Source organism: Notolepis coatsorum (genome assembly GCF_963971535.1).
Source record: "Notolepis coatsorum genome assembly, chromosome: 1".
In the NCBI taxonomy this organism is placed as follows: Eukaryota; Metazoa; Chordata; class Actinopteri; order Aulopiformes; family Paralepididae; genus Notolepis; species Notolepis coatsorum.
In genome coordinates this window covers 131035289-131062788 of record NC_140165.1, presented here as the reverse complement: position 1 = coordinate 131062788, position 27500 = coordinate 131035289, and the positions used below count along the sequence as shown (strand labels likewise).

At 46.0% G+C, this 27500-nt stretch overlaps 1 pseudogene across 1 annotated transcript in view; it reads right to left on the bottom strand.

The window, feature by feature from the left end:
- The window catches only part of LOC311222753 (netrin receptor UNC5C-like), a 498634-nt pseudogene that overhangs the window by 20626 nt on the left and 450508 nt on the right, over window positions 1–27500 (bottom strand). The window contains exon 7 of the transcript in view: window positions 20234–20290. The product of the transcript in view is annotated as a netrin receptor UNC5C-like (transcript). The remainder of the gene's footprint in view (window positions 1–20233; window positions 20291–27500) is intronic.

Here is a 27500-nt window from a genome sequence, read left to right as displayed (position 1 = left end):
CTTCTCGCAGGGTGGCACGCTGGCTGGCCGCGGACCAAGGGGTTGTCGCGTCCGGAATGAAATCCCCCGGGACGCGCAATGTCTGGCCGTATAACAGTTCCGCCCGCGGACGAGGCCTGCAGGTCTTCCTTGGGGGCGCTCCTAAGTCCGAGCATGACCCACGGCAGCTTATCCACCCAGTTGCCGTCCGTCAGGCCTGCGCGCAGCGCCGCCTTCATGGACCGGTGGAAACGTTCGCATAGCCCGTTGGCCTGCGGGTGGTACGCGGTTGTACGGTGCAGCTTAACCCCCAGGCCGCTGGCGACCGCGTTCCAGAGCTCTGAGGTGAACTGCGAGCCCCGGTCGGAGGAGAGGTCAGACGGGGTCCCGAAACGTGCGATCCACGTGCTGATAAAGGCGCGGGCCACATCGGAAGAAGACGACGAGGCGAGGGGAACGGCTTCCGGCCATCGGGTGGTCCTGTCCACCATAGTGAACAGGTAGGTAAACCCGTGAGAGGAAGGAAGCGGGCCCACGAGGTCAACATTGACGTGGTCGAATCTCCTCTCGGGAACCACGAATGTCACAAGCGGGGCCTTGGTATGTCGGTGCACTTTAGCCCGTTGGCAGGACACACACACGTCGACCCAGGCCATCACGTCTTTCTTGAGCCCTCGCCACACAAACTTCTGTGACACCAACCTGCTCGAAGGCTTCCTACCGGGGTGAGACAGGTCGTGCACAGCCTCGAAAGCCCGCCTGCGCCAGCCTATAGGGACCAGCGGCCGGGGTTGCCCGGTGGAGAGGTCACAGAGCAGGGACGCGCCCGAGCCGCCAATCGCGACGTCTCTGAGGCGCAGACTGGTATCCGCTGTCCTGAGGGCCTGGATGTCGTGGTCGGAGGCCTGTTCCGAGCCCATGGCGACGTAGTCGAGGCCCAGTTGCACAGCTCCGATGACGACCCTGGATAGGCAGTCTGCGACCACGTTGGCTTTCCCGGCGATATGCCGTATGTCTGTCGTGTACTCGGAAATGTACGAGAGTTGGCGCTGTTGTCGCGCGGACCACGGTTCAGCCACCTTGGACATGGAGAACGTGAGGGGTTTGTGGTCGACGAAGGCCGTAAACTCCCGGCCCTCCAGCATGAAACGAAAATGGCGCACCGCCAACCAGAGACCAAGGAGCTCTCTGTCAAATGCGCTGTACTTGCGCTCCCTGGGGGTCAGTTGACGGCTGAAAAACGCCAGCGGTTGCCAGGCGCCGTCAACGTATTGTTCATGCACTGCGCCCACCGCGTAGTCTGACGCGTCGGTGGTAATGGCGACCGGGGCCCCCGGTGACGGGTGAGCCAACATGGCTGCACCCGCCAGGGCCGCCTTGGTGGCCGCGAAGGCTGTCGTCCTCTCGGCCGTCCAGTCGACCGGCTGGTTGGGGGACTTGTCCTTCAGCGCCTCGTAAAGCGGCCGCATGGTGTGGGCCGCCCAGGGGGCGTGTAGCTTTATGCCAAGCAAGCAGTGCAAAAACTTACCGTAGTGGCATGCAGTAATGCGCCTTTCATTTTCCGCCGCCCAGCGCCCAGGTCGTGCGGAAATAGGCTGTCTATTGCCATTCTCTTTGACAAACTCTAACCTTAACCAGCTCCTTAACAGCGCCTAAACTTAACCGTTCTAACCTTAACCAACTCCGAAACAATGCCTAACCTTAACCGGCGAAAGAATACACGTTAAAAAAAAATCACGTTAAAAAATATTTTCGATGGGATTCGAACTCGCCAGCAAACAAGCCATAGGATCCACAGCCATGTGTCCTTGCCAATTGAGCTAGTGCCAGATAGTGAATAAGAGGCGGTGACTTATATATATTGAGCTCCAACCAAGGCGGGATCTCATGCGCATGCGCGGGCACCTCGCGCGAGCACGCCGGCGCACGCACGCACCTGAGCGAGCACGCCGCCGCCGGTGCACGCACGGTAGCATTTGTCTGAAAAGAAGGGCGCTTTACCGCACTAGCGTGCGGTGACGAATGCGGAAGCATTTTTGCACTGCTTGCTTGGCATTAACGTACAGGCGCCCAGGGGATGAACCGGTGATAAAACGTCACCATCCCGAGAAATTCCCTGAGCGCCCGGGCCGTCGGGGGTCGTGGGAAAGCGGAAACGGCCTCCACTTAGCCGGGTTGATGATTAGGCCGTTTTGGCCCAGCCTCGTAAAGAGGCATCGTAGGTGCTCCAGGTGCTATTCGGGCGAGGAGCTGGCGACGAGGATGTCGTTCAGGTAGACAAAAATAAACGGCATGTCTCTGAGCGTCGAGTCCATTAGCCTCTGGAAAGACTGTGCCGCGTTCTTCAGTCCGAACGGCATCCGTAGGAACTCAAATAGACCGAAGGGTGTTACCACCGCCGTCTTCGGGACGTCCAAGGGGTGTACCGGCACTTGGTGGTAACCGCGTACCAGGTCTACTTTCGAAAAGAACAGCTTACCCGCCAGGTGCCCTGAGAAGTCCTGGATGTGGGGGACCGGGTAGCGGTCTGGCGTGGTAGCATCGTTGAGGCGTCTGTAGTCCCCGCACGGTCTCCATCCCCCATCCGGTTTGGGCACGATGTGCAGCGGCGAGGCCCAGGGGCTGTCCGAGCGTCGGACAATCCCCAACTTCTCCATGTTGGCGAACTCTGACCTAGCGACTGCTAGTCTGTCAGGGTTGAGCCGGCGGGCCCTAGCGTACACGGGAGCTCCTTGAGTCTCTATGTGATGCTCGACCCCGTGTTTGGTGGTCGCGGCCGAGAACGTAGGCTGTGTCAAGCCGGGAAACTCCCGCAGTAGGCGTTGGTACACGTCACCTTCTGCGAGCGAGCTGGCCAGCCCGCTGTATACCACTTCATTGCGCACACAAGTCAAGGAAGCGTACGTCTGGGCGTCTACCAGGCGGCCGTGCCTCACGTCCACGAGGAGCCCATGTGCGCAGAGGAAATCCGCCCCGAGTAGTGGGAACGAGACGTCGGCCGTGACAAACTCCCACGTGAACCGCTGTCCCCCGAAACACAACTCCACGGTCCTCGTGCCGTAGGTGCGGATCGGGTTACCGTTGGCGGTCGTCAGTCGCGGACCCCCCCCCCCGCCGGCGGTGTCCTCCACCGTCGCCGGTAGGACGCTCCTCTGTGCTCCGGTGTCGCAGAGGAATTCTCGACCAGAGAGTGTGTCCTTAATGAAGAGTAGCCTGTTCGACGTACCTGCGCTCACGGCCGCTACTGGGCGCAGGTGTTGGCGTTTCCCGCCCTGACAAAAGTACAAGGCGGGCGGCACTTCGTTGCTTTCGCGCCGAAGCGTGCATGGAAATAACACAGGCCTGTGTCATTATTGCCGTCGGCCGCGGCGCCCCTCTCCATCTTCGCCCCTCCCCCTCTGGGCATGTGCGCCCGTGTCGGGGCCAGCACCTCTGGGGCTAAGTGCTGCGTGGCCAGGTAGAACCGATCTGCCTCCTCTGCCAGAGCACGGGGATCCACAATGTTTGTATTGGCCAGCGCCGTCTGTACCCGTGGCGGCATGTGTCTGAGGAACAGCTCTTTAAATAAAAAGTTTGGCTGCTCGGCGCCCAGTAGATTCAGCATCATCTCCATATGCGCCGACGGCTTGCTGTCTCCCAAGCCACGTATATCCAACAAGCGTCGGGCCCGCTCAGACGGCGACAACTCAAAAATCCTGAGCAGGTGCGTCTTAAACGCCTCATATCTATCCCGGGCCGGCGGAGCGGTAATGAAGCCTACCGTTCTCGCCGCCGTAGTGTTGTTCAGACTCGAGACGACGTGGAAGTATCGAGCGGCGTCATCCACGATTCCCCGTAGGGCGAATTGCGCCTCCGCCTGGGCGAACCACGCGGCCGCCGACTGCTCCCAAAACTCAGGCAGTCTGAGAAAACCAGCGTTGTTTGCCATGTTCGTCGTATTCTCCGTCTCGGAAACTTCTTCGAGACTAATGTCAGGGCCACCAGTGTAGCGCTGAGAAGAAGGAGTCGGAGGCGGTGTCTCGAAGTTAAACCTAATTCCTTTATTCATCAGCGTAACAACAAGTCGACGTAGTCGTGTCGACAGTAAAATAAGAATGCCGGTGGCAGGAAGTGCCACCCTATAAATCGTCCGGGGGGAACTACCATTCCCCACGAGTTCCTTGTGAATTATGTACAGTCACTACAATATATTATTATTCATATTATTATTATTTTATCATTGATAATAGTAATAATAGTAATAATCATCATCATCATATTCATAACAATGAGTCATCATTTGGAACTGATTCTATATGTTTTTTTCTGGTTGTTTGATTTTGCCTGGTAAACAGGGAATGGATGAGTTACTTACATGTATCTATTGCTATGTCCACCCATCACAAACACGCAAACTGTCTAACGCCTGTCCCCGTCTCCCTGTCTCCCTGTGAGTGGATGTCTCGTGGTGATGACCGGAGTGGTGGACGTCCCGTGGTGATGGCCGGCAGGATGTGATCCTCTCTACGCCGCCCCCGTACCTCAAATGGATCCGTCATCAGCTATATTTTCAATCTTTCAAAATGTCCTTATGTACCCCAGTTGCTATTGCATGTACTTATTTGTGTTGCATTACACATATATGTACATGATTACTAACTGTTTCGCCTGTTTTATAGCAACACTACTATCACCGACATGAAGGCCCTTGAACGGCCCTTCTAAGGTTTCTCCCCTCCACATTGCCTGTGGTGCTTTTTTTCCTATTGCTAGGTTTTTAGTGAGTGTTAACTTACCTTCGCGTGGGGTATGTCTGGGAGTGTTGCATTCATTTATTAATTGATTTATTTTACATTTTATTTTGGACTTCATGGTGTTTTAGTGCTGTTCTTGATTTAATGTGATGTTTCTGCTTGACTTGTTTAAAGAAGACGTGTCCGGTCCATGGGGACATTAACGTGTGTTGCCGGGCCTTACAAATACATTTGATTTGATTTGATGAGCAAAACAAAAATGTTATTAAAATATTATGTTCATGTAAACAGTTTGCTTTTGAATTAGATTCACTATGCAAAGATAAAAGGGTGGTTTATTCCTCCTTGCAGTGTGACATCCAATATGATGTTCAAACCACACTGACCTTGTATTTATCTATTCCTTCTATTCCTTCTAAAACATTTAGGTTCTAGCCAGAACATCAATACAGGAAGCTAAACAACACCTGTACAAAGAGGGGCTCCTGAATACATGCGAGAGGGTACATGTAGAAGGGTCAGGCACATTGTAATGAAGATACATGTGGACACAGTATTGATTTATCCCCCCTGGTGGGTTCTCCACTGGGTAATGTGTAAATGTTACATTAAACCTAGCTTGCAGAAGGTCAGAGCAAGTACAGATAATCTTAAATTATGTGTACGAACAATTTAAGCGATTGTGTGGCATTTTGGTGTGAATGAAGATAGTATTGTACACTTGTAGCCTTGTTGCAAGAATGTGTAATTCAATTACCGATGTCTTCATCAATGTTATGTTGAATTTGTTCGTTGGTACAGTCAGAATTTAAGAGCCGAGCAGATCTGTCATACCACGATATGCACAACAACCACGTTTATTATAGTCAAGAACTCATGTCATCTTGGAGAACAGCTTCTGCATGCCGTGTTCATTGACTTCACACGTGCAAACAAACATGACCATCTCCTTCATTCTACTGAACATGGCATGTCATCAAGAACATTTGGCTAACAGTGCACAGCTCTTTGGTAGACAGGTACAGTTCCTCTCATCAGGCCTGGCTGAGGTTCCCCAAGGTGGGATCTTGTCCCCTTTCCTGCTTGTTCTCTGAATGACCTCTCTCGACAACCTGTTACCATGTTGAGTGTTGGGCCCATAAAGTATGCAGATGATTTGACTGTCTCTGATCTTCTCATGGGCACCCTACTGGGGCAGATGATCTGACTCTCTCTGATCTTCTCATGGGCACCCTACTGGGGCAGATTATCTGACTCTCTCTGAACTTCTTGTGGGCACCCTACTGGGGCAGATGATTTGACTGTCTCTGATCTTCTCATGGGCACCCTACTGGGGCAGATGATTTGACTGTCTCTGATCTTCTCATGGGCACCCTACTGGGGCAGATGATTTGACTGTCTCTGATCTTCTCATGGGCACCCTACTGGAGCAGATGATTTGACTGTCTCTGATCTTCTCATGGGCACCCTACTGGGGCAGATGATTTGACTGTCTCTGATCTTCTCATGGGCACCCTACTGGGGCAGATGATTTGACTGTCTCTGATCTTCTCATGGGCACCCTACTGGGGCAGATGATTTGACTGTCTCTGATCTTCTCATGGGCACCCTACTGGGGCAGATGATTTGACTGTCTCTGATCTTCTCATGGGCACCCTACTGGGGCAGATGATCTGACTCTCTCTGATCTTCTCATGGGCACCCTACTGGGGCAGATGATTTGACTGTCTCTGATCTTCTCATGGGCACCCTACTGGGGCAGATGATTTGACTGTCTCTGATCTTCTCATGGGCACCCTACTGGGGCAGATGATTTGACTGTCTCTGATCTTCTCATGGGCACCCTACTGGAGCAGATGATTTGACTGTCTCTGATCTTCTCATGGGCACCCTACCGGGGTAAACAGCAAACAGCTGTTGATGCAGTTACAGCATGGGGGCAAACCTATTGCCTTGCAGCCAATGCTGTAAAAACAAAGGACATGGCCATCAGTCTTAGGAAGCATCCTATTATTCTGAATAAGCGGGCAGTAGAGAGGGTGGATACATTCATGGTCCTCTGAGTACAGCTCTCTTCTGACCTCACATGATAACTGAGTACAGTGCATGATGCTGAAGGGCTCAGCCAAGGGTTCACTACCCAAGTGTTGCCAAGCCTCCCTTCAGACGTAGTGACCCAGATATATGTGACCTTCAGATATACAGTATGTGACCTTCAGATACAGTATGTGACCTTCAGACCGGTCCGGGAATATGCCTCACTTGTTTTGGGCTTCCCAAAACTTGTGATCCAAAAGTATCACATCGTTTTACTGTTATTAAATATTACTCAGAGCAGTCCTCTGCAACTTGTAAAATTATTGACTGGTAATTCATACTGTTATGCAATGATCTCCCCCCCCCCCCCCCCCCCCCCCCATAATAAATCTATATCTAACCATAGGTCATTTTGGGTTGAGTTCCATTGTTAACTTCTTAAAAAGAAAAAAAGCCTGTCTGATTCACTCTAGAACTAAGCTTAATCCATGTATTTGAAACTGGGTCTATTATTCTTTAAAGCCTTCAAGCCGAAAGGATGAGAAAAAGGGCTTTACGCTCAGGTCAGGTAAGCGCGAGGGGAATAACCCGAGCGGTTCCAATACAATAACTCCCTATCAACAGGAGGCATGGCTACAGCCGCCCTACGGTGCATGAAGATAAAGGATATTAAAGTATTCTAGTGTGATGTGTTTCTCCCCTCCCAATCCCAACTCTCTCTCTCTCTCTCTCTCTCTCTCTCTCTCTCTCTCTCTCTCTCTCTCTCTCTGTCTGTCTTATTCCATTCATGTCTATACTACATACTGTATCTAAAACACTGTTCAAAAAGCATGTTTCAATTTAGTAAATTGTAGATGTTGATGTAATACAGTACGCTATATTCTCCAATACTCTCTCTCTCTCTCTCTCTCTCTCTCTCTCTCTCTCTCTCTCTCTCTCTCTCTCTCTCTCTCAATTCAATTCAATTCAAATGGGCTTTATTGACATGGGAAACATACGTTTACATTGCCAAAGCCAAACAAAACAAAACAATCAAACATAAAGCAAAATAAATCAGTACATTACAGACGGAATTTCTTGTACAGTCTTTATGGTGGTTGCATTCCGCTGGATGTCCTTTTCTTGTCACAGCAGCTCACAAATCTTGCTGCTGTGTTTGCACATTCTTGTATTTCTCCCAGTAGGTATGGGAGTTTTGAGTTATTGTCCATGTTTTCAAAGTCTCTTTGGGTGTTTGCAATTTGTGGGAAGTATATGTCTCTGATGTCTTGGTATAGGGGGCAGGTTGTTAAGAAGTGGAGCTCGGTTTCCACCTCTTCTTGTGTGCAGTGGGTGCATAGTCTGTCTTCTCTTGGGAGCCAGGTCTGCCTATGGCGGCCTTTCTCAATGGCTAGGCTGTGCTCGCTGAGTCTGTACCTAGTCAAGGATCTTCTTAGTTTTGGGTCAGTCACGGTGCTCAGGTATTCTGCCACTGTGTACGCTCTGTTTAGGGCCAAATAGCATTTCAATTTGCTCTGGTTTTGGGTTGTTTCTTTCCAATGTGTCAGATAGTTTTTTTTTTGTTTTCTTATAATTTTATTTAGTCCAGTGTGGTTACTGTCTGGTGGTTCTGCTTGTGTTTGTGAGCAGAGTCCCAGAACCATCTGGCTGAGTGGGCATCTATCGAGGGTCTCTCTGTGGGTGAGGGCTATGTTGTGGAGTGTGTCTGGGTCGCTTTCTTTTAGGTGGTTGTGGAATTTGAATGCTCTTTTTTGAATTTTTATGATTAGTGGGTATCTTCCTAGTTCTGCTCTGCATGCATTATTTGGCGTTTTCCGTTGGGTGCGGAGAATGGATTTGCAAAATTCTGCATGCAGAGTCTCAATTGGGTGTTTGTCCCATTTGGTGAAGTCTTGGTTTGCAAGTGGGCCCCAGACTTCACAACCATATAGGGTGCTGGGAGTGAGATTGACGTGAGCGGAGGTGTTTGTGGAGGTTTTTCTTTTCTTCTATTTTCCTTTTTTTTGTTGTTCTTATTTTCCCGTTTCCTTTCTATGTGCACAGTGAGGTGTGGTTTTATGGGTTAATTTTCCTATCAGGGTAACTGGTGTAAGTGTACAGTGTTGGAGGCGAGTGTATTGTTTGGTGAGTGGAGGCGGCCGGTGACATGGCCTCGCAATCAGCAGGACCTGAGTCTGTGTCGCTCAGACACGGGGTGAGGTGTGTCCCCGAGGGGACTGCTACGGTGGAGGAGGTTCTGAAAGCTGTCGGCGAGCAGGTAGGATGCGAAAATCTCGCTTATGCATCGCGGATGAATAAAGCTGTGGTGGTTTTTTTGAAAAAGGAAAGTTTGGTAAACAAAGTAATTGCGAGTGGCATTTTTGTGAGGGATGTGCTTGTGGCCGTATCGCCGCTGTCGGCTCCTGCTACACGGGTAGTCGTGTCTAACGTGCCGCCGTTTATCAAAGACGAGGCTCTGTCGAGAGAGCTGATGCGCTTCGGTAGGTTTGCGAGTGGTTTCAGACCTATTGCTCTTGGGTGTAAGGATCCTGGGCTGAAGCATGTACTCTCGTTGCGTCGCCAAGTGTTTATGTATTTGAAAAGCGCAGACCAAACGTTAAATGCTAGTTTCACTGTGAAGTTTGGGGAGAGCTTGTATGCTGTGTATGCGAGTACTGACAGCTTGCGCTGTTTTGAGTGCAGGGATTTTGGACATAAGCGATTCGCTTGTCCGCATCCAAAGCCCGCAGCGGGAGGGGCATCGCGTCAGCCAAGTGAAAAAATAGTAGAGGTTAATGTGGTAATCACTGCAGAGCAACAGGCAGATACAGGGGGAGTGGAGGATGTTACTGGTGAGACAGAGGGGCTGGTGGTGGAGGGAGAAGCTGTAGGAGGAGGAGAGGGTGATAATGGGACAGAGGAGCTGGTGGTGGAGGGAGAAGCTGTAGGAGGAGGAGAGGGTGATAATGGGACAGAGGAGCTGGTGGTGGAGGGAGAAGCTGCAGGGCCAGGGAGTAACCATGCTCCCGAAACAGGTGCACAGCCAGGGCCGGTGCTAGGTTCATCAGATGGAGGGGGGGCCCCTTTCCCCGTGGTTGTAGGGGGGAGTGAAGTTGACGCAGAGGCCAGTGGTGGTGTGGAGAGAGGGGGGGGCGAAGTGGTGGAGGGGGGGGGTCAGAATGGGAAGGAGAGGGAAGTTGAGGGGAGCACACTGGTGGATGAGGAGGGGATGGATTTAGGGGGGGCTAAGGAGAGGGAGAGTGGGTCTGAGGAAGAGGCATTGGTATCTGGTGATGAGAGTGAGGATTTGGAAAAGGGGGAGATGTATACTGCAAGGGAGCTCACCCGGTTTCTTAGGGAAACCAAAAACAAGAAAAATTTTCCATTGGGACGTTTTTTCCCAGATCAGGAAAAGTTTTTAAGGTCTGTGATACATGCTAACAAGGTCACAGGTGGGGGATCAATGATGACACCCAGGAGGAAGTTCCGACTGAATAAGTGGGCTACTAATGTCAGGAAAAGAAGATTGTCATCAAAAACAGATGTATAATGTATGGACTGTATGGTGCACATCTGCGGGTGGTTTTCTTTTTCTGGTTCTTGCTCTCTGTTTTCTCCCTCTTTTTTCACATGGAGGTCCTTCGGATTGATTGTGCTGGGGATGGTGTGAAAGGGGGGCTGTTTTCTGATTATGCAAAACAGAAAAATTTAAATGTTATTTTTGTACAAGAGACCCATAGTGATGTTGACTGGGGACTCAGTTGGAGGGGGGGTTTGGTGATGAGTCATGGCACTAATAATAGTGCAGGGGTGGCTGTCCTGTTCTCTCCTGGACTTGGGGTCAATATTACATTGCAGAAGGAGGTGAAGGTGTGGTGGGACAGAGTGATCCAGATGCCGGTTACTCAGGGCGACAAGACCCTGGTGAAATGCATCACCCTCCGGCGCACCAAGAGCAGTGAGGTGAACGAGCTGCGGGGGCGTCTGGTGGAGCGCCTGTGGCGGGGCCTGTTCAGCGGTTCAGACGAGGAGTGTTTCTGTCTGCCGGGAGTCGGTCCGCCTGCCTGTCATCACACACTGTGCTCATGTCTACTGCCGCTCTTGCATCACTCTGGTCGTCAGCACGGAGCAGGAACATGCGCGCTGTCCTCGCTGTCGAGGTGAGATCAGGGCCAGTCGGCTGGTGGAGTTCCCACAGGAGATGGAAGAGGAGGAGGTTAAAGCTCTGATGGACAGCCTGCTCAGGGTGCGCGATGAGGACGGCAGCATCAAGAGTGTGGTGGTCTCTCAGTTCGAACGTTTCCTCACCATACTAGAGACCCCATTCAGGGACCATGGTTTCAGTTTTGTGCGTCTGGACGGCAGATTGACCCAGAAGAGGCGGGCCCAGGTCATCAGGGAGTTCCAGAGCCCCGGCCACGGCCTCGTCATCTTGCTCCTGTCACTCAAGGCTGGACCCTGCATCGGACCGTTTTGGGTAGACCAGGAACGTGGTCGTCACCAAGTTCATCGTGAGGGACTCTGTGGAGGAGAGTATGGGGGAGATCCAGAGGGAGAGGCAGGACCGGGTGGAGAGTGCTTGGGGACTGGGGAATGCAATGGGTACTGTGGGGGGGGAGGGGCTGAACATATGATTTTGAATGTCAAGTGGTTTTATGTGCTGGAGGAGGTTTTTGGAGTGTGTAGGGGTGGTTGTGGGTGTGTGTGTGTGTGAGTGTGTGTGTGTGTGGGTGTGTGCGTGCGAGTGGGTGTGTGTGTGGGTGAGTGTGTGGGTGTGTGTGTTGTTTTTATGAAGATGCCGTGAGATTTTTGTGTCTCTATTGACTGTTTTTAGTTGACATGTTTTAATAAAAGAACATCAAAAGTCAAAGTCTCTCTCTCTCTCTCTCTCTCTCTCTCTCTCTCTCTCTCTCTCTCTCTCTCTCTCTCCCTGTCCGCCTGTAGGGACACATCTTTATCACAGGCTTTGATGATGAAACTGCTCCGGCAGACCATAAACGACAGGCATTAGAGCACATCACACAGATTCCTAGATGACTTTGAAGATAAAATGAGACCCGTGGCAATGGTAGGAAGGAGAGATAATGTATAATAAATAAGGTTGAGAACCAGAGGAGCAAGAGTCCTGGTTGCCGTCTGCCCCTCTCCCTCCTCTCGTAATCTCTCTCTATATATTACATGTATGTCTCTCTCTCTCTCTCTCTCTTTCTCTCTCTCTCTCTCTCTCTCTCTCTCTCTCTCTCTCTTTTAGTACAATTATTTAATCATTAGTATGAGGTGTCTGTAACAGCAAGGTACAGAGAGAGAGATAGAGAGAGAGAGAGAGCGAGAGAGAGAGATAGAGAGAGAAAGAGAGAGAGAGAGAGAGAGAGAGAGAGAGAGAGATAGAGAGAGATAGAGAGAGATAGACAGAGATGGGTGAGAGATAGAGCAGGATGGAGGGATGGATAGATAGATATAGGGAGTGAGAGAGATAGAGAGAGGGAGGGATATAGAGAGAGGGAGGGAGATAGTGCAGGAGGGAGGGAGGGAGATAGGTAGTGAGAGAGAGAGCGAGCGAGAGAGATAACAGGATGGATTGAGTGTGAGAGAGATTTTATTTGATTTGATTGAAGTTTATTTCAAATATGCAACATAACAAACAAACATCAAGTACACATATAGCCTTAAGCTGTTCAAATAATAAATGTATATAAAAAATAAAAAATAACAAAGAATGAACATAAAAGTCAAACAAAAAAGTAAAAACACTATTTTTGTATTTTTTTTGTCATTTACATATTTGAAAAGGAGTGGGGACAAGCATACACTTATTTAATCCCACCCCTATTTACTCATCAGAACATACTATATTTTATTTACTAATTCATACATTACTAGACTTATATTGAAAATTAACTTGTAGTTTAACAATACATTTTTTAATAATACCTTATTAATATTTGCCAAACTGTATGTTACCCTGTAAAGTTCCTCTAGCCATTTTTTATACATATATACAACTATATAACTACATATACACATATATACATTTATATATACATACATACAGATACATACTGCACATAACTCCACAATCAGACCGTTCCATAATGTTACTCTGCATATTGAAATACAAAGACTCATCATGTTCGTTCGAAAACTGTATCTTTTGAAATTAAATGTTCCCCTTAAATTGTAACCCCCATCTTGCATGTTCAGTCTTTGAATATTTCCTGAGTTTATAATTTTTTGCTTTGTACATTATTTGTGCAGTTTGATACATTACAATATCAGTATATTTTAATAATTTTGACTGTAAGAAAAGTGAATGAGTATGTTCCAGATATCCAACCTTGTGAATAATAATAATAATAATAATAATAATAGATTCAATTTGTACCGCACTTTATATTCGCGAGAATCTCAGAGTGCTACAGGAGATGTAGACAAAAAGTTAAATGAATAAAACAATTAAAATGAATAAAAATTATTAAAATGAATAAAACAACCAATGAAATGGAAGAACATAAAAGTAAAATAAAATAATAATAAAATGAATAGAAGTAAAAATAAAAGTAAAAGAAAGATTCAGGCAAAAGCCTTGTTAAAAAGAAATGTTTTTAGGCCCCTTTTAAAAGCCTCAACGGATTGTGGTGCTCTCAGGTGGATGGGGAGAGCATTCCATAGTCTGGGTGCGGCAGAACAGAAGGCTCGATCGCCCATGGTGTGCAGCTTAGTCCTGGGGGCTTTGAGGAGGTAGGCTGTGCCGGAGCGGAGGGAGCGTGAGGAGGACTGGGGGGTGAGGAGTTCCTTGAGATAGGCAGGGGCACCACCGTGTACGCACTGGTGAGTGAGGAGGGAGACCTTGTACTCGATCCTGTGTTCCACGGGAAGCCAGTGAAGGGATCTGAGGGTGGGGGTGATGTGATCATATTTGCGCACCCTCATTAGGATCCTAGCAGCGACATTCTGGATGGTTTGCAGTTTTTTAATGCTTTTACTAGGGATCCCGATGAGGAGTGCATTGCAATAGTCCAGCCTGGAGGAAACAAAAGCGTGGACGAGTTTGAAGGTGATGATGGTGTGATCCGGATACACAGCTGGGTGTCAACAGCGTAGCAATGGAAAGACACACCGTGCCGGCTGATGATGCGGCCGAGGGGGAGCATGTACAGGGTGAACAGCAGGGGGCCGAAGACGGATCCCTGGGGGACACAGCAGGTGACGGGGTGGTTGGAGGATGTTGCGCCTCCAAGAGAGACACACTCAGGCCCCGTCCACACGAACGCTGGGTTTAATGTAACCGTGATTGTATGTGCGCAGTTGCACTGTTCGGCCACACACAACCGGGGATTTGCTACACTGCAACCGCGGTCTTTGAAACCGGTGGCCAGGGTGGAGTTGTGCGGTTTTGCAGTTGCGTGTGGGCATAGCAACCGAGGTTATTCCCAGTGTTTACAGCAGAGCTGTCGCAATTATTCCCCATGTTCACGGCAGACCGCGGGGTAGAGAGATTAGAGCAGAGCCAACTACACCAGTGTTTACAGCAGAGCTGTCCCAAGTAGCGTTATATGAAAATGATTGTAACAAACTTTTGTTCAAAACGTATCGTCTGTGTTGAAGAGTGTTGTGATCGACTGATGTCTGTTGACGCTCAGAGTAAACATGTAGCTGCAGCTAAACTAAACTCATGTGTTGTCAAGTTATTGTTATAAGGAACCCAGTCCAGACTGCATCCCCTTAACAATTGTTTGTATTGAGCCGTATTGTATTGTACCCATTCTGCAATGTGTTAAATAACGTTTGCATCCATTCATTATACTAGCGTTAACGTTACATTATTACGTTAGCATTTAAGCTATATACTATACATAGAGAATGCCATTGACATTAGCATGTAGCTAACAACACCGGAGATCTTTTTTGTGAGACTAAACTATCCGCTCTTGGTGGTAAATTGTGTTGCTGATGGTTTTGTTTCATCAACAAAATGAGAGGCAGAACACAGTGAATGTATCCGTTTGTTTATTGCAGTTTCTTTCCGTTGGCAAAATGATCAATAGGGTCCAGCTGTGCTTCTAAACAAGAAGTTTACTTCTTCTTCTTCAGTAAATTAATGGCAGATCGCGACCCAACAGGAAGTTTAGTGAGCGTTCAGTCTTTTCTGATTGGTTGAAATGGCCTTCATGTCTGAACAACATCGCCGCCTACTGCTTTGGCATTGTATTACATTGTACTAAATGTATCGGTTGCTGGGTTCCAGCTCTGCCCGTGAGTACGCAGTTATACACGGTTGTCCACCTGTGTTCACCGTGTGGACGGAGTTTTATTTTTTCAAACTTCGGTCATATTAAATCCAAACTCTCGTGTGGACAGGGCCTCAGTCCGACCAGCCAAGAGGGACTGGAACAAGCCAAGGGCTAGGTCGCGGAGTCCGACATTGGAGTGGAGACAGTCCAGTAGGATGGAATGATCCACCGTGCCGAAGGCTGCCAATAGGTCGAGAAGGACCAGAATGGATGGGGTTCCAGCATCCGCCGCCATCAGAAGGTCGTTGGTTACCCTGACCAGGGCTGTCTCTGTGCTGTGCGCAGAGCGGAACCCAGACTGGAACTTCTCGAAGATGTTGTTGTCTCTGAGGTGTGCTTGGAGCTGCTCCGCAACTACCTTCTCCAGCACCTTGTAGAGGAACGGGAGGTTGGAGATGGGCCGGTAGTTGACGAAGGCCTCTGGGTCCAGGGTGGGTTTCTTCAGGAGGGGGGTAATGATGGCAGTTTTGAGGGCAGGCGGAACATGGCCAGCCTGCAAGCAGAGGTTGATGGTGCTGGTCATAAGGGGACCAATAGTGCAGATGTTGGCTTTCACCAGGACTGTGGGGAGGGGATCCAGAGCACACGTGGATGACTTCATCCTCCCGATGATGGCCTCGACCTCACGCTGCGTGGTGTCACTGAAACAGCGGAGGAGCTGGGAGACTTCAGGCTGTAAGCTGGGAGACTTCAGGCTGTAAGACAGCAGGTGGAGCAGGTGAGGAAGAGGAGCCGGGGAGGAGAGAGCGGATGCCCTCAACTTTGACTGTGAAGAATGACATGAAGTCATTACACCGCTTCTCAGTGGTCTCTCTGTGTGCCTGGGTTTGGGGTTTGAGGAGGTGGTGTATTGTGGAAAAAAGCTGTTTAGAATTGCCGGGGCTATTGTTGATGATGTTGGAGTAGAACCGTGACCGAGCGTCCTTCAGGGCTTTGGAGTAGGCCTTTTGGTGCTCTCTGTAGACCTCTCTGTGCACGGTGAGTCCCGACGCAGTGAAGCGTCGCTCAAGGACACGGCCAGCCACCTTCATCTCTCTCAGCTCGCTGGTGTACCAGGGGGCAGAGCGTGAGAAAGTGACCATCTTGGATTTCACGGGGGCGTGAACATCCAGGAGGCCACTCAGGGCTTTGTTGTAGTAGCCTACTGAGTCACTGGCTGAGGAGAGGGCAGGAGGGGCAAGATGTTGAAGATCCAAGGCCAGAGCATCCAGGTTGATGTTTTTTATGTTTCATGTTTTATGTTTGAATGGGGGGGGGGGGGGGGACAGCATCTCCATGGAAACGGCCATGTGATCCGACATGCCCGGGTCGTATACACACAGGTTGTTAATAGGGGCAGCAGGGTCGGAAATCACAAGGTCAAGTGTGTGCCCCCTGTCATGTGTGGGGACGTGCACGTGCTGTGTCAGGTTGACACTGTCCAGCATTTGTAGGAACTCTGAAGCAGAGTGGCATGAGGGGGTGTCAACATGAATGTTAATGTCACCGAGAATTACCATGTTTGCAGATGTAGTACACAGAGGGTGGTTAGGAGGTGAATGGTGCGCACAGCTCTTTTCTGTAGGATGGTTAATGGGTGTAATGAGCATTTATAATTATTTCCCCAGACTTCAACGCAGTACGTTAAATATGGTGAAACTAGTGAACAGTAGATAATGTGAAGTGATTTGTGATCCAGGACCTGCTTTGCTTTGTTTATTACTGAAATGCTCCTTGCCAATTTGGTTTGAATATGTTTGATATGTGATTTCCAATAATTTTTTTCGTCAATCGTGACACGAATACATTTGATTTCAAACACTTCCACCCCATCTATTTTTATCTGTACACATATATCTTTCCTACAATTTCCAAAGAGCATTATTTTGGTGACAATTTGTTGAAATCAAACCATATTTTAAGTCTAAACATTTCCTGCGTAATGTCCTCCTGCAGTTTATTTAAATTATCCCCAGAACAGAAAATATTTGTGTCATCGGCAAACAAAACTAATTTCAGTAACTTGGACACTTTACAATCCGTCATTGATATACAGTATAAATAATGTTGGCCCCCTGACCCCTGGGGGACACCACAAGCAATTTCCAAACACATTGAAGAGCAATCACCCAGTTTCACATACTGTTGTCTCTTATATAGATAACTTTTGATCCAGTCTAGTACTACTCCCCTGATGCCATACCTTTCCAATTTGTTGATTAATATATCATGGTTAATTGTGTCAAATGCTTTTTTTAGATCAATAAATACTCCAATTGCATATCGTTTTTTGTCTATGGCATTTGCGATTTCCTCTATTCTTTCTATTATTGCCAGTGACGTTGATCTGTTTGCTCTGAACCCATATTGGCTATCAGAGAGTTGTTGATGCGTATCTAAGAAAGCATTAACCTGTTGTTAAAACGTTTTTCGAGTACTTTGGATAATTGTGGGAGTAAAGAGACAGGTCTATATAGTTTGTGAAGTGGTGTTTGCTCCCTAGTTTTAGAGAGAGATATATATATATATATATATATATATATATATATATATATATATATATATATATATATATATATAGAGAGAGAGAGAGAGAGAGAGAGAGAGAGAGAGAGAGAGAGAGAGAGAGAGAGAGAGAGAGAGATAGAGAGATAGAGAGATAGAGAGATAGAGAGAGATATAGAGAGATAGCAAGAGGGAGGGATAGAGATATATAGAGAGATAAATAGAGATAAAGAGAGATAGAGAGAGAGAGATATAGAGAGAGAGATAGAGAGAGAGAGAGAGAGAGAGAGAGAGAGAGAGAGAGAGAGAGAGAGAGAGAGGGAGAGAGAGAGAGAAAGAGATAGAGAGATATAGATAGAGATAGAGAGATAGAGAGAGATAGAGAGAGAGAGAGATAGAGAGAGAGAGAGAGAGATAGAGAGAGAGAGAGAGAGAGAGAGAGAGAGAGTTAACACTTTAAGTGCCGAAAACGTGTTTAGGCGTCCTTCCCCGCCATGCTCAAGTTGCCGAGGACGCCGTAACTCGTCTTTAATATCAATATTTCAAAAATCTGTGATCGAAATCATATTTTTCCTCCGCAGCCCTGAGACACAGAGCTGGCCTCCTCTCAACCCTCTAGCGGTTCAAGAGCGCCATCTGGTGGCCGATCGGCAGAAGCGCCAAACAGGAAGTCATGTGGATGAAGTGCTGATTGTCCATATTACTTCCGGGCACTCTCTATAGGTCCCGGGACTCGATCTCGACACAATACATAGCGATCCGTTGCCAATAACTCGATAAACAACATGATTTGGACGTATATACTATTATACAACCTGGAAATAGATCGCGTATTTCTACATCCCATAATAGGAATATTTCAGTTCCACGCTCATCGTCCAACGGCGCGAGGAAGATACGGTAAGATTCAGCGTTATTTTTGAACGTGTTCGATATAAACTGCTCTGATGATCATATCACCCACACTAGATGAATGATATAACGCTGCCCACGGAATTATAAACGATCCCCCGCCCATCCGGTCATCATCAGATGATACGTAGAAACTTCTAGAAGTACGTCCAATTGAAATTTTTGATCTCGCACAGATTCCTACCAAACTGTATTTCATCATCAATATAATGCATTTGGGGCTATAAATCACGTTCTGGAGAAAGCTGCAGAAAGAGATGAAAACATACTTATACTTTAGACCATATTTTACTATGAATATGTGAATGAAAAAGTTTAACATTGCTACACAATGAACAATACATATAGGACCTTGAATGGGCCCTAATAATGGCAATCTAGCAATATAATTTAAAAAGTTATAGCCCTGCAAAGAAGGGGAACTTCTCCATAGACAAATAGAGATGGCAACGGATGGTATATCATGAATTTAGCCTTAGGCAATCAAAGTGTTAAGGAGGTATCCTGGAGATATCATATACTGTAGGAGACATAGGCAGGGACACATAGGGAGAGGTAATGTATGTGAAAGAAGGGATAGATAAACATTCAGAACACAACATCAGAACACAACATCGGAACACAACATCAGAACACAACATCAGAACACACAATACACAAGACAAGGATACACAGCAAAAGAGAGACCAGCGAGAAGAGGAAAAGAGAGTAGTAGGGGGGCTTCCCACTCTCCAAGGCATTTACAACAAGCGGTGCATGGGCAAGGCTAAGAGAATAATCAAAGACTCCAGCCACCCAAACAACTCTTTGAACTGCTGCGGTCAGGCAAGCGATACCGGAGTCTCATGGCAAGCACATAGAGACTCAGAAGGAGCTTCTATCCCCAGGCCATCAGGATGCTCAATGAACAATGAACAATAAGCAAACCATCAACACAACCACAGCACACATACACTCACTTAAATAAACAACACACTGTAGCACCCACTTTACCACTTTAGACACACGTTACACTTTATATTTATATTTATATTATTGGTAAAGAAATTGCACATCATTCTCATTCATTATTGCACCTCCTTATTGCACCTCACCACTACAAGGTGGCACCATAAGCTAAGCTATACCTCACCATTTTTGTACCAGCTGTACATACTGTATATATAGATACACTGAACAATTTTGTTGTTTACACTTGTTTACGTACTTGACTTCTTGACTTTCTATTTTATACTTATTATACTTATTTTATACTATCTTGTTATTATCTAGCACACTCTCAGGAGCAACACAGAAAGAAACATTTCATGCAAAGTATTCTGTATTCTGTATGAGAACTAATAAACAAACTTTAACTTGAACTAGTGAAGGAGAGAGAGAAAGAAAGAGAGAGAGGGGAGGAGGCTAAGTAAAAAGGAAATTAGCAAGAAAATGTGTATAGTAGTAAAAACATACTGCTGGCAAAGACTCGTGTGAATTGAAGAAGCCCTGGTATAATACTTGTGCTGTCTCACAAACTGCTACTTCCAGCCCAGACTTGATTTCCCTTGTCTAGGCAAAAACAAATTAAGAATTAGAACCCATTTGCAAGTTCCCATTTGCAGTGTCATTGAAGCCTTGTGTTTGATTTGAATGGTTCACATCGGGGGAGCCACTAAAAGATAGGAGCAAAATTCTTATCAAATATGACATGGAAAAGGGAGAGACAGGGGAAAAGACTCGGAGGACAACACTCAATCAAAGAGAGAGATGGAAGGAGGAGGAAGAGGAGAAATGGTAGCGGGAGACGTAAAAACAAAACATAAAACATGGACTCACATGGAACTCCCAAATCATTCTTTTCTTTGGACTCTGTGGACATCTGAAACAATGAACCTTGTGTAGGAGAGAGAGAAGGAGGGGTGGATGGATGGAGAGAATGAGGAACACACAATGGTATAAAAGTCAAACAAAATGGAGAAAACATACAAATAACTGAAATGAATGAGCCCCCTTCCCTTGACAGAGTGACATATATTTCTAGTCTTCCCTTGACATGGTGACATGTCTTTCTAGTCTTCCATTGACATGGTGACATGTCTTTCTAGTCTTCCATTGACATAATGAAAAATCTTTCTAGTCTTCCATTGACATGATGACATATATTTCTAGTCTTCCCTTGACATACAGTAGTGACATATCTTTCTAGTCTTCCCTTCTATAGCCTTCCATTGACATGATGACATAGACTTTCCATAGTCGCAATTATTCATAATTAGACAATAATATAGCATAATACGACTTTTTTTGGGGGGGGTGTAAAACCCCAAAAACCCAATTAACATCGGAGAGCTGATAATGGTTGAGTGCTGCTGACACGTATTCATCTTGTGCTGCTGCGGTGAATGAAAAACAAACGTAGACAGACGGCTAGTCTACACGGTATATTCTGTAAGTGCTGATACACAAAAGCCTACACTAAATCAGTTTGGGTCCTGAAGGGGAAACAAAATGCATGCGCAGAAAATGGGTCCCCGGAGCTGAAGTTTGAAAAAGCAGTGATGCACAGTCCAGTTAGTGCTGTGTCATGTTGAAAAAAAATCCATTTAGCAGGCGCAGACAGCCGGTCTGTGACTGGGAAGAACTGCTGACGTACTGATGTATAATTGAGATGCTGGTGTATAATTGATAAAGGCAGCGGGGAACATGGTGCAGCTTAAAAGCCTCCAGGGCTCCAAATTAACAGCATCCTGTCGTCCCGGGGCTATACAACTTTTTTTACTTTGGATGCACAGATTTGTCATCTGGGACCCTTCAGGGACGATAAGAGTAAAGTATTGTATTGTTGATGAGCCTGTGGTCTACTGTCGTTCAGCAAACTTCCACGAGAGCTGGCCATACTGCATTAAAAAACGGATCTTTAAATTTGGTGATTTGCAAAAATGTCTTCGTCACTGACGCTCAAACATGAAGCCAGTTGCGCAGCAGCAGCTGCTGTTAGGGCTGAGGCTGCTGAGGATACACCTCTTGACCCTCCGAATCTGCTACCATACAGTACATGATTGATTTGATAGTAATAAGGGTTACATTTGCTAATGGACCAGATCGCCTATCGATTAAGTAATTTTTCCATTAACACGGTTCAGAAAGCTAGCAAAAAGGTTACCAATGGGGAACAACCATTAATGATTTATAAGGGCTTCTAACAATGTTAGTGACCCAATTCACCCATTCACTCACACATTCATGCAAGGTGCCAACCTGCTCATCGGGAGCAATTAGCAATTAGCCTTAACACTTTCAATGCCAACGACGAGATAACTAGTTTGTTCATGCCGACCGTTCATTGCCAATGACGAGAGATCTTGCTTTTTTTTAATTAGTGATTTGAATTCATATTTCATCAATCTAGTCTCACGTTAGTGCTGCAAACTCTCTCTCTGAGGTCCATTGGGAAAATACCGCCCCCTATCGTCTCTCCCTGTTGTACTGCACCCTTTTGGAATGGATTGAATGAAACACATGGTAAAAAATAAATCCTGCTTCCTCATTTTACTTCTCGGGCAAGTCACCCGAGAGGATCGGATTCATTGTGGACCATCAGAACAGCGTGGAATACATATTTCCAGTACCCAGCGTTGGATCAAGAAACGCAATCGATATTTGGAATGGCGATCAGGAATTGGAATAATCTTTATGGAGAACATCTGATCTGAGGTAAGGAATCAATTTGACCAGTCTTAGGATAATCATACCTTTTTTCACAGAGATATCAACATGTGCCCTATGTGTGTGTGTGTGCGCTGATCAGGAAATGAGAGAATAGATTTTTTCAGCTCGCTTCTATAGCGTGCATACGTACACATCACATCGATAATCTAGCGTTTATTTGAAAACTATTCATAAATAGGCCGAAAAATTACAACGTTTTTTGTGTATTCCAGAATATTCCAGTAAAGGGTGATTATCACAGAATCTTTATATTTTCCTGAAACTTAAAAAAAACTAGCGTTTTTCAAAATGGTATAAAACGGAAATGAACCGATTAAAAAACAATCCGTTTCGACAATGTTGACTGCAAACAAGTCATTGATAAGACGGCCAGATTAGACACATAATTTAAGACATAGTTTATGCGTTTGCAAATATGAGAGCTCTATCATTGAAGTGGGTGGTGGCATTCAAGGGGGGGTAAGGCGCACCGCATGGCTGGCAATGAAAGTGCTTTTCTTTATCATAAATCGATATTATAATAAACCGTATTACATCCCCAATTATCATATCACGGGGTATCATTGGAAAGCCACACTCATTGGCTACAACCCTGTGCAAAGATTTTCGAGATCGCCAAATGATTGACGGAGCTAGAGCCCCGGGAGTCTGGGGTGGTAATGTGTACTTTTGCGTACTTTGGGGCATGCCTCACATATCTGCATGTAACTCGAAAACCGCTGAACGGACTGTGTCACCTGAAAGGGCAATCGACAGGCAACAAATAGGGCTTTAATTCTATCTATATATTGTATTAAAAGAAATGCACACCCGAGCCACTAGAGGTTGGCAAATTGGCATCGCAAATCGCCCTCATGAGGGCCCACATATTTTTACCGATGTTTTATACAATTGATCGGAAATACGAATTTATCAAAAAAATGCTAATTATATCTCTTTTATCGTAAAACCGCAAGGAAATGACTAAATCCATATTCAACCCTGCCATTGGAAAGATGAGCCTTTTACCTATCCATAGATGATTTGGCCATAATAAGGTCAAGGTCAAGTTCAAGGTCAAATATGAATTCATAATTAAAATCGATTATCATTTATTACTGTATCTACAAATCCTTCTGTTTAATCATCTTCCCTTTATTCATTTGCTTAGATTTTTTTTACACTTGATCTCAATAAGGTGGTGAATGAGCTCAATGAGCGAAATCTCTTACCCCGCAGATTTAACATGGTATTATTCACCGTCAAAGATGCAAAAATAAATCATGATTTATATTCTCCTTTCCTTAATTACAATTTACTCAAGCCTAGTAACAGACACAATACTTCTGACACTGGAAATACATACCCCCAGGCCCCCAGATGTTCCTAGATACCAAGAACATGCAAATTGACCTTGCAGAAGTGGAGCAATCTTCCATTTACTTAGGCATGTACCTTTAGGTGAAGTTTCTGAAAATAGGCCTACCACTTAACAGGTTAAGTGTCTTGCTAAAGGACTTTCCGATTACCAGAAGACCGCTCTACCTCCTGAGCCACTGTCCTTGTAGCACAGAGTTTTTCATAGTGATTCAGTGCGGTCCGTGCTCTGATTGTAACAAAGTGAGTGAGAGAGAGCGGGAGATAAATAGAGAGATGGAGAGAGAAAGCGAGAAAGTGTTTCCAGTGAAGATGTACAACAAGCAATGTTGTGATTTTTATTGTGTTTGGCCGCTTAGATCGGCTTGTAACAGAGTCTGTCAACAAATACAGCTGGCTCCAACTCTATTGGCAATTTGGTCAACAAGCACACAGTCTTTCTATTTAGTAATTTAGGACTATTTGGATTGAATCTCAATTAAATCTCAATCTTTATCTTTCTTATCTGTATTGAGTATCAGAATGAGTCTTGATCATTCAAAAATAAAATAAAATAAAATAAAATAAAATAAAATAAACATATTATTCTAATAATGTATACATCGGCGTGATTAAGATATTTTTTGGGACGGTTTTAGGATGGTGGTAAGAGAAGAAAAAGAATCGCAACATCACTTAATACGGACTGTATTGATCTACGTATTTGTGATGTGAAATAAATCTCGGCCTGGTCGGTACCGGGTTCAGATTTATTTCACATCATAAATAGATCAATACAGTCCGTATGAATTAATGTTGTGTTTCTTTTTCAAATGTAGCCAAGAGTAAAGACCCTAACCTTATCAAAACAGCAGTCAACGAGTATATTTTAAGCACTACGTGCTGCGTACTACGTACATTTACCAATGATTTTATGTGTTATTAGCGAAATATGAGTTTATAAAAATCTCTGCGCATTACATCGGAAACTGGATGATTTAGAAGCAAGGAAATAATGCCGTCATGAAATCGTTGTAGTGCTAAGAAAGAGGAGACCCAGGGCTTTCAATGGACGTCCACATTTCATAAAACTACTCTACCCAGCTCACACCAGCCGCTGTCAAAGCTGCAGCCGGCTGATGTGAAAAGAAAATATTGACGTTATTTTCGTGATTATATCTCACGGGTCAAAGAGACCTGAACTAAACGTTATTGCCATAAGATACAATAGATATTGTTTCTTTACCTTTCTGTGAACGTCTACAAAAAAACGCGTGAAAAGGGTGGAGCTATGGACATTATACAAAAGTAACTGTACTTACAGTAGATTTAATTCACAGACTTTGCTGCCCTGTAATGGGCGCCTGGTGGTACTAAATCCAGATTTAAAGCCATTGGCAAGAAGAGATTTGGCCCGATCCATAGATGTATGTCTTGGCCATAATAAGGTAATTTATAGGCCTGATATTCTATATTCATATTTCAAATATGTCCGGATGGCAAAATTCAGTACTGTTTTTACAAAAACCCCTGTAAATCTTCTGCCTTTTATTCATTTGCTTAGATTTTTAGTACACTTGAAAGATAAAAAATATATATATTATATTCTCCTTTCGTTCATTACAATTTACTCAAGCATTGTAACAGACACAATATTTCTGACACTGGGAATACATGCCCTGAGGTCCATATGTCCCTATATACCAAGAACATTAAAATGGACCTTGTAGATGTGGAGTAATCTTATCTTCTTCTTAACTAGTACAGGGCGTGGAGGTATTATAGCTGAAGTATGGTGGAAATTCGAATACCGTTCGAAAAATACTGTTTGTAAAAAAGTATCTACATCTCGGCATACCATGCTACACTATGGGGGTCTATATTGATGCGGGCACCTGGAATTAAATCAATTTAGTCATTCCTCAAACGGCACACACACTCAGACATAACAGAACGATTCTGAGTGACAACCTTCACCCCCTGATGTATTTTTTGGTGGGTGCAGTGAACTCCAGGACAACAGCTCCTCTAGAGAGAGAGGGCACAGTAGTTTGAAGATGACAATCACGTCAGCCATACCATACTGTACGCCAAAGCTTTCACAATCATCAGATACACCATTTGGGACATTTGTGGTTGAGTTGAGTCACCTGACGCAAGTTTATACACACTGCACTGTCACCGATATCATCTGAATGCTTCAGAAGAAGTTCAATATTGCGGCTGGGTGGCGCAGCGGACATTGCGCTCGTCACCAACGCAAGAGACACCGGGTTCGACTCCGGCTGTCGGCGTTGCCTCCGGCTTGGGCCAGGCGTCATACTAACTCAATTAGCAGAGTTAGCGGGTGGAAGTCGATGGGTGGTAATCTGGACGTTGTGGACAGCGACTCCTACAGGTCGGTTGGGGACGCCTGCAAAGCAGAGACAGGAAATGGCGGGGGTAGTGTGAGCCTCCCACACGTTACACCTCGCCAATGAGAGTCTGCGCTGGCAGGCGAAAAGATGTGACAGGCTGCCTCCTCGTGTATCGGAGGGGACACGTGATGCAAAGCTTCTATCCTCCCTACAACCGGCCAGTGGGGGGCATATGCGAGCAACGTTCAAGACAGGGGAGGGAAGAATTGGCACAGTGGAATTGGGATGGGAGAAAAATGAGGGCCCAGATGTACACTATATAGCTACATTCAAATTAATGGATAGCATGGTGTGATCATAGACCACCATGTTGAAGATCCTTTGTGCTTTTCAGGTCTTCATTATTTATTGCGGATACACAAAAACCGAAAAGAGGGATATAAGACAACATGGACATACAATAGAAGGTAAAACACTAAATGTATCCTTCTTAAATGTTGTCTCATTTACATCTAACAAAATGGCATCGCAGGAAAAGATGATTATTTTGTGACAGTGTATACAAACATTAAGAAAGAGAGGGGGGAAAAAAAGGGGGGATGGAGTGTGTGAGTGAAGCAGCACGCAAGAAAAAAGAGAGAAGGAAGAGCGGAGCTCCCAAAAGCAAAGGACAGCTCATCATTTGAGATGAGAGAAACCCAAATCCGACGCGTGCCACTCGATCAATAAGGCTGCGGCTACATCGATCCGTTGTGTCCTGTCCGTCTACCTCGGTTTTTAATTCATTTTCAACTAGGAGTATCCGTCTGTCGGACAGGGTCGGTGCTGTGTGTCCGTCTCCGCCAGATCAGTGTCCGTTTTGATGGACATGAAAAGTTCAGAGATGGTCCACTTTTGGAACCGACGGATACGTTACCATCCTCATTTATACATTCAGATCAAATATCAAATCCACATACACAGGATTGCAGCATCCTGTATGCCCGATAAGGGGTGGTTAGCACTGTTGCCTTGTGCCATAAAGGTCCTTGGTTTTAACCTGATTGGGGGGCCTTTCTGCATGGAGTTTGCAGGTTCTACCCGTGTCTGTGTGTGGGTGGGCTCCCTCTCTGGGGACCCCCGGATGCCTCCCACAACCAAAAGACATGCATGCAAGGTACAGGCCCTTGACCAAGCTACCGGCATTACAACTGGAGTTGGTCCCCGGGGCGCTTGTCTGTCGCTGCACACTGCATCGAAGTGGTTAGGATGGTGAAATCTTCCCACAGGATTAATGAAGTATAACTTCATTTAAATATACGAGCCCTTTTAGATCCATTCCCATGGCCCCACTGAGTTGATTCCATTTTTTGTTGCTGTGGACATCTCCAGTACCTTCTCATTCAACTTTTTTTTTAGTGTTCAGCTCAAACTAGTTTTAGGATGCCTACGGTACCACAGATGGAGGAAGAAAAAATCGAAATAAATCACTGCATGGCACTTTGTGTGTAGCTCGTTCTATGCGAGGATGACACTGTGTGTATCCTTATTAATTTCTTTCTTCTTTCTCTCCCTCTCCAGCGGAAGAGAGAGCAAGAGGACATGTTTTCAAAGACGACACAATAGAACCGGAGATAGGATCAACGTGTCTCAGAGATGGAGTAGGTAACCGGAAACTACTTGAAAATAAATGTATAAAATAA